Source organism: Oncorhynchus masou, unplaced genomic scaffold (genome assembly GCF_036934945.1).
Source record: "Oncorhynchus masou masou isolate Uvic2021 unplaced genomic scaffold, UVic_Omas_1.1 unplaced_scaffold_517, whole genome shotgun sequence".
In the NCBI taxonomy this organism is placed as follows: Eukaryota; Metazoa; Chordata; class Actinopteri; order Salmoniformes; family Salmonidae; genus Oncorhynchus; species Oncorhynchus masou.
This window is the reverse complement of record NW_027011574.1, coordinates 180001-187500: the sequence shown is the minus strand read 5'-3', so window position 1 is coordinate 187500 and position 7500 is coordinate 180001. Positions and strand designations below refer to the sequence as shown.

The 7500-nt window shown below is 47.9% G+C and overlaps 1 protein-coding gene across 1 annotated transcript in view; it reads left to right on the top strand.

Annotated features, from left to right (window-relative positions):
- LOC135535789 (protocadherin-17-like) overlaps positions 1-7500 on the top strand; it is a 106026-nt gene that overhangs the window by 53280 nt on the left and 45246 nt on the right. The gene's annotated exons all lie outside the window — the stretch shown is intronic.

Sequence of the window (7500 nt, the reverse complement as noted above, 5' to 3'; positions counted from 1 at the left end):
TGGGGTTCACATTGAGGCCAGTGCAATAAAAAAAGCAAATTAATAAATAAATAACATCTATGGCAACTATAGAAGATTTAAATGAATGTATTAACCATTGAGAATCTATCAAGTATTGTGAAAGGTAGGAGGAAGAGGAGGAGGAGGGAGAAGGGGGGAGGAGGAAGAGGAGGAGGAGGAGGAGGAGGGAGAAGGGGAGGAGGGGGAAGGGGAGGAAGAGGAGGGGGAAGGGGAGGAGGAGGAGGAGGAGGGGGAGCGAGATATAAAATAACCCTCTATATACAATCTCCAGTTCAATTTGCTGTCGGGTTTAAGATTAGGGTCACAGATTAGGAGGTTTATCGGGGATTTAGAATGGGATTATTGGGGCTCAGCCGTGTTAAATCACAGATCGGAGAATTTGAAGAATAATAACACCTGCATCCGTTTAAACAACGAGTATTATCACCACGGCAACCTGGCATCCACCTCTACATGGCTGACATTGTGTCCTCGCGGTAACAGGGATAGGAAAGGTGGACTGGGCATCGTTGCCCTTCTGTTCCTGAAAGGAAGTAGTCAGATCACAGCTCTACTGTGGTGTAGTCAGATCACAGCTCTACTGTGGTGTAGTCAGATCACAGCTCTAATGTGGTGTAGTCAGATCACAGCTCTACTGTGGTGTAGTCAGATCACAGCTCTACTGATGTAGTCAGATCACAGCTCTACTGTGGTGTAGTCAGATCACAGCTCTACTGTGGTGTAGTCAGATCACAGCTCTACTGTGGTGTAGTCAGATCACAGCTCTACTGTGATGTAGTCAGATCACAGCTCTACTGTGGTGTAGTCAGATCACAACTCTACTGTGGTGTAGTCAGATCACAGCTCTACTGTGGTGTAGTCAGATCACAGCTCTACAGTCAGATCACAGCTCTACTGTGGTGTAGTCAGATCACAGCTCTACTGTGGTGTAGTCAGATCACAGCTCTACTGTGGTGTAGTCAGATCACAGCTCTACTGTGGTGTAGTCAGATCACAGCTCTACTGTGGTGTAGTCAGATCACAGCTCTACTGTGGTGTAGTCAGATCACAGCTCTACTGTGGGTAGTCAGATCACAGCTCTACTGTGGTGTAGTCAGATCACAGCTCTACTGTGATGTAGTCAGATCACAACTCTACTGTGGTGTAGTCAGATCACAGCTCTACTGTGGTGTAGTCAGATCACAGCTCTACAGTCAGATTCTACTGTGGTGTAGTCAGATCACAGCTCTATGTAGTCAGATCACAGCTCTACTGTGATGCAGTCAGATCACAGCTCTACTGTGGTGTAGTCAGATCACAGCTCTACTGTGGTGTAGTCAGATCACAGCTCTACTGTGGTGTATTCAGATCACAGCTCTACTGTGGTGTAGTCAGATCACAGCTCTACTGTGGTGTAGTCAGATCACAGCTCTACTGTGGTAAGTCAGATCACAGCTCTACTGTGGTGTAGTCAGATCACAGCTCTACTGTGGTGTAGTCAGATCACAGCTCTACCTGGTGTAGTCAGATCACAGCTCTACTGTGGTGTAGTCATATCACAGCTCTACTGTGGTGTAGTCAGATCACAGCTAACTGGGATAGGATCACAGCTCTACTGGGTAGTCAGATCACAGCTCTACTGTGGTGTAGTCAGATCACAGCTCTACTGTGATGTAGTCAGATCACAGCTCTACTGTGGTGTAGTCAGATCACAGCTCTACTGTGGTGTAGTCAGATCACAGCTCTACTGTGGTGTAGTCAGATCACAGCTCTACTGTGATGCAGTCAGATCACAGCTCTACTGTGGTGTAGTCAGATCACAGCTCTACTGTGGTGTAGTCAGATCACAGCTCTACTGTGGTGTAGTCAGATCACAGCTCTACTGTGGTGTAGTCAGATCACAGCTCTACTGTGGTGTAGTCAGATCACAGCTCTACTACAGATCACAGCTCTACTGTGGTGTAGTCAGATCACAGCTCTACTGTGGTGTAGTCAGATCACAGCTGTAGTCAGATCACATCTGTCTGCTGCTACTGTGGTGTGTCAGTGTAGTCAGATCAGACATCTGTCTGCTGCTCTACTGTGGTGCAGTCTTTCTAGTGTCTGTAAAGGTTATCTGGCTGTCCCCATAGGAGAACCCTTTTTGGTTCCAGGTGGAAGTTCTACTGTGGGTTCTACTGGGAAGGGAAAAGGGTTCTACATGCAACCCAAAGGGGTTCTACTGGGAAGGGAAAATGGTTCTCCTGTGGGAACAGCTGAAGAACCTTTGGATTCCTTTTATCTAAGAGTGTATGGTTCACCATATATAGATACACACACAACAGCACACACACGCTCACGCACAGCCACACACACACACACACACACACTACTGTTTCTATGCGGCATAGGTATATCCTGCTCTCTGCCCAAAGGGCCTCTCCTGCTGTGAATCTTAAGGCACTAAGGAGAGATTAGGGAGGGGAGGGAGGGAGGTGGAGAGGAGAGAGAGGAGGGGGGTGGAGCGGAGAGAGAGGAGGGAGGTGGAGAGGAGGGAGAGATAGAGGAGGGAGGTGGAGAGGAGAGAGAGGAGGGGGGTGGAGCGGAGAGAGAGGAGGGAGGTGGAGAGGAGGGAGAGATAGAGGAGGGAGGTGGAGAGGAGAGAGAGGAGGAGGGGGGTGGAGCGGAGAGAGAGAGGAGGGAGGTGGAGAGGAGGGAGAGATAGAGGGGGGAGGTGGAGAGGAGAGAGAGAGAGCGAGGAGGGAGGTGGAGAGGAGAGAGAGAGAGAGGAGGGAGGTTAGGGGAGAGAGGAGGGAGGTTGGGGGAGAGAGAGGAGGGAGGTAGAGAGGAGAGAGAGGAGGGAGGTGGAGAGGAGAGAGGTTAGAGGAGAGAGGGAGGGAGGTGGAGAGGAGGGAGGTGGAGAGGAGAGGAGGGAGGTTAGGGGAGAGAGAGGAGGAGGTGGAGGGGAGAGAGAGGAGGGTGTGAGGATGAAAGAGAGGAGGGAGGTTAGGGGAGAGAGAGGAGGGAGGTTAGGGGAGAGAGAGGAGGGAGGTTGAGGGGAGAGAGAGGAGGGTGTGAGGAGGAGAGAGAGGAGGGAGGTTTGGGGAGAGAGAGGGGGGAGGTGGAGATGAGAGAGAGAGAGAGAACGAGTTATAGATGGTGAAAGATATTCATTTTTATTGTTTATTTAACTTGCTTTCACAATGTAAACATATGGTTCCCATGCCAATAAAGCCCTTGAATTGAAAAATCGATATTGAGAGAGAGGAGAGAGATCCTAGAGATGGAAAAGGCCTCTCTTCTCATCTCTCCACACCCTCTGGACATGTAAGCACAGTCCAGCTGTTACCAAGGCAGTGGGTCCTTTTAAGCTGTGTTATGTGTTGACAGGAAGGAGCAGAGAGGATGATGGGAGCAGGTTGAAGGGCATCTGTCTCGGGGGCTCTTCTCACTCTCCTCCTCTCTCTCACTGTTGTATGTCCCTTCTCTCTCTCTCTCTCTCTCTCTCGCTCTCTCTCTCTCTCTCTCGCTCTCTCTCGCTCTCTCTCGCTCTCTCTCTCGCTCTCTCTCTCTCTCTCTCTCTGGGTTAGCTGTAACTCATGAGGGCAGTTGTTGTGGGGTTGCCCAGGTCTCTGCTTAGACCACAGGGGTGATGGTACTATAGTACTATTAAAGACAGTACAGGTACAGCAGAGAGAGAGAACTGAGAGAGAGAACAGAGAGAGAGAACAGAGACAGAACACAGAGAGAGGGGGATCAGACAGGGATGCAGCTTAAGCCCCACCCTCTTCAACATATATATCAATGACTTGGCGCGGGCACTAGAACGGTCTGCAGCACCCGGCCTCACCCTACTAGAATCTACTGTTTGCTGATGATCTGGTACTACTGTCCACCAACCAAGGAGGGCCGACAGCAGCACCTAGATCTTCTGCACAGACTATGTCAGACCTGGGCCCTGACAGACCTGGGCCCTGACAGACCTGGGCCCTGACAGACCTGGGCCCAAAAATAAGTCCCGTTGCCAGGACCACAAATACAAATTCCATGTTGACACCGTCGCCCTAGAGCACACAAACAACTATTCAAACCTCGGCCTAAACATCAGCACCACAGGTAACTTGCACAAAGTTTGTGAACGATCTGAGAGACAAGGCAACTTCAAAAGTTCCATCAAAAGGAACCTAAATTTCAACATACCAATTACCATCTGGCTAAAAATACTTGAATCAGTAATAGAGCCCATTGTCCTTTATGGTTGTGAGGTCTGGGGTCCTGCTCACCAACCAAGACTTCACAAAATGGGACAAACACCAAATTGAGACTCTGCATGCCGAATTCTGCTAAAATATCCTTCGTGTACAACGTAGAACACCAAATAATGCATGAAGAGCAGAATTAGGCTGATACCCACTAATTATCAAAATCCAGAAAAGAGACGTTAAATTCTACAACCACCTAAAAGGAAGCGATTCCCAAACCTTCCATAACAAAGCCATCACCGACAGAGAGGTGAACCTGGAGAAGAGTCCCCTAAGCAAGCTGATCCTGGGGCTCTGTTCACAAACACACCCCACAGAGCCCCAGGACAGCAGCACAATTAGACCCAACCAAATCATGAGAAAACAAAAAGATAATTACTTGACACATTGGAAAGAATTAACAAAAAAACAGATCAAACTAGAATGCTATTTGGCCCTACACAGAGAGTACACAGCGGCAGAATACCTGACCACTGTGACTGACCCAAAATTAAGGAAAGCTTTGACTATGTACAGACTCAGCGAGCATAGCCTTGCTATTGAGAAAGGCCGCCGTAGGCAGACATGGCTCTCAAGACAAGACAGGCTATGGGCTCACTGCCCACAAAATGAGGTGGAAACTGAGCTGCACTTCCTAACCTCCTGCCCAATGTATGACCATATTAGAGAGACATATTTTCCTCAGATTACACAGATCCACAAAGAATTCGAAAACAAATCCAATTTTGATAAACTCCCATATCTACTGGGTGAAATTCCAGTGTGCCATCAGAGCAGCAAGATTTGTGACCTGTTGCCACGAGAAAAGGGCAACCAGTGAAGAAACACCATTTATTTATTATTATGTTTGTTTATTTTCCCTTGTGTACTTTAACTATTTGCACATCGTTACAACACTGTAAATATATATAATATGACATTTGAAATGTCTTTATACTTTTGGAACTGTGTTTACTGTAAATATTTTGTTTATTTCACTTTTGTTTATTATCTATTTCACTTGCTTTGGCAATGTAAAAACATATGTTTCCCAGGCAAATAAAGCCCTTAAATTGAAATTGAGAGACAGAGAGAGAGAGAGAGAGAGAGAGAGAGAGAGAGACAGAGAGAGAGAGAGAGAGAGAGGAGAAGGGACAGAGAAAGATAGCAGAGAGAGTGAAGAGAGGAGGAGAGGGAGGAGAAGAGAGGAGAGAGAGAGACAGAGACAGAGACAGGGACAGGGAGAGGGAGAGGGAGTTAGAGAGGGAGAGAGAGAGAGAGTTAGAGAGGGAGAGAGAGAGAGAGTTAGAGAGGGAGAGAGAGAGAGAGAGAGAGAGAGAGAGAGAGAGTTAGAGAGGGTGATTATGCAGCTGAGGAAATTAATGAGATCTGCCAAATTGAGCATATTGTCTATTTAGTGAACTCCTCCATGCTTCTTCTCTCTCTCTCTCCTCCCCCTCTCACTTTCTTTTTCCTGCCTTCTCCCCTCTCTCCCTCACTCTCTCTCCTCTCTTTCTCCTCCCTTCTCCTCTCTCTCCCCTCTCTCTCCTCTCTTCCTCCTCCCTTCTCCTCCTCTCCTTCACTCTCTCTCCTATCTTTCTCCTCCCTTCTCCTCTCTCTCCCCTCTCTCTCCTCTCTTCCTCCTCCCTTCTCCTCTCTCTCCCCTCTCTCTCCTATCTTCCTCCTGCCTTCTCCTCTCACCCCCCTCTCTCTCCTCTCTTCCTCCTCCCTTCTCCTCCTCTCCCTCACTCTCTCTCCTCTCTTCATCCTCCCTTCTCCTCTCTCTCCCCTCTCTCTCCTCTCTTCCTCCTGCCTTCTCCTCCTCTCCCTCACTCTCTCTCCTCTCTTCCTCCTCCCTTCTCCTCTCTCTCCCCTCTCTCTCCTCTCTTCCTCCTGCCTTCTCCTCCTCTCCCTCACTCTCTCTCCTCTCTTCCTCCATCTCCCCTCTCTCTCCTCCCCCCCCCTCCCTCCCCTGGGGACACCATGAATGATTACTCTGACAACGTGATGACACTCAGAATGGTTCAAATCTAATTGTTGGGAAAACACAGAGGAAGGAAGGAGTGATGGAGAGAGGAGAGAGAGAGGAGGGAGACAGACAGACAGACAGACAGACAGACAGACAGACAGACAGACAGACAGACAGACAGACAGACAGACAGACAGACAGACAGACAGACAGACAGACAGACAGACAGACAGACAGACAGACAGACAGAGAGCGAGAGAGCGGGGGGAGAGAGAGAGAGAGAGACAGAGAGAATGGTCAGATTGTTTTTCATTTACAATATGAAGGATTGTATTGTTGTTGTTGGTAACAAGGATTATGTTATTGTTGTGAGTTGTGTTGGATTGTGGGAATGAATTTTTTCTAGTGTCGTAATGTGTTTATCCTTTTTCATCTAAGAACGTTCACTAATCCACCAATCACTGGAGACTAAAACTACCAGTAGTGCTGTGATAGGTGCTGAGGACAATACATCCACCAATCACTGGAGACTAAAACTACCAGTAGTGCTGTGATAGGTGCTGAGGACAATACATCCACCAATCACTGGAGACTAAAACTACCAGTAGTGCTGTGATAGGTGCTGAGGAAAATACATCCACCAATCACTGGAGACTAAAACTACCAGTAGTGCTGTGATAGGTGCTGAGGACAATACATCCACCAATCACTGGAGACTAAAACTACCAGTAGTGCTGTGATAGGTGCTGAGGAAAATACATCCACCAATCACTGGAGACTAAAACTACCAGTAGTGCTGTTATAGGTGCTGAGGAAAATACATCCACCAATCACTGGAGACTAAAACTACCAGTAGTGCTGTGATAGGTGCTGAGGACAATACATCCACCAATCACTGGAGACTAAAACTACCAGTAGTGCTGTGATAGGTGCTGAGGACAATACATCCACCAATCACTGGAGACTAAAACTACCAGTAGTGCTGTGATAGGTGCTGAGGACAATACATCCACCAATCACTGGAGACTAAAACTACCAGTAGTGCTGTGATACTGGACAATACAGACTGGAGACTAAAACTACCAGTAGTGCTGTTATAGGTGCTGAGGACAATACATCCACCAATCACTGGAGACTAAAACTACCAGTAGTGCTGTGATAGGTGCTGAGGACAATACATCCACCAATCACTGGAGACTAAAACTACCAGTAGTGCTGTGATAGGTGCTGAGTACAATACATCCACCAATCACTGGAGACTAAAACTACCAGTAGTGCTGTTATAGGTGCTGAGTACAATACATCCACCAA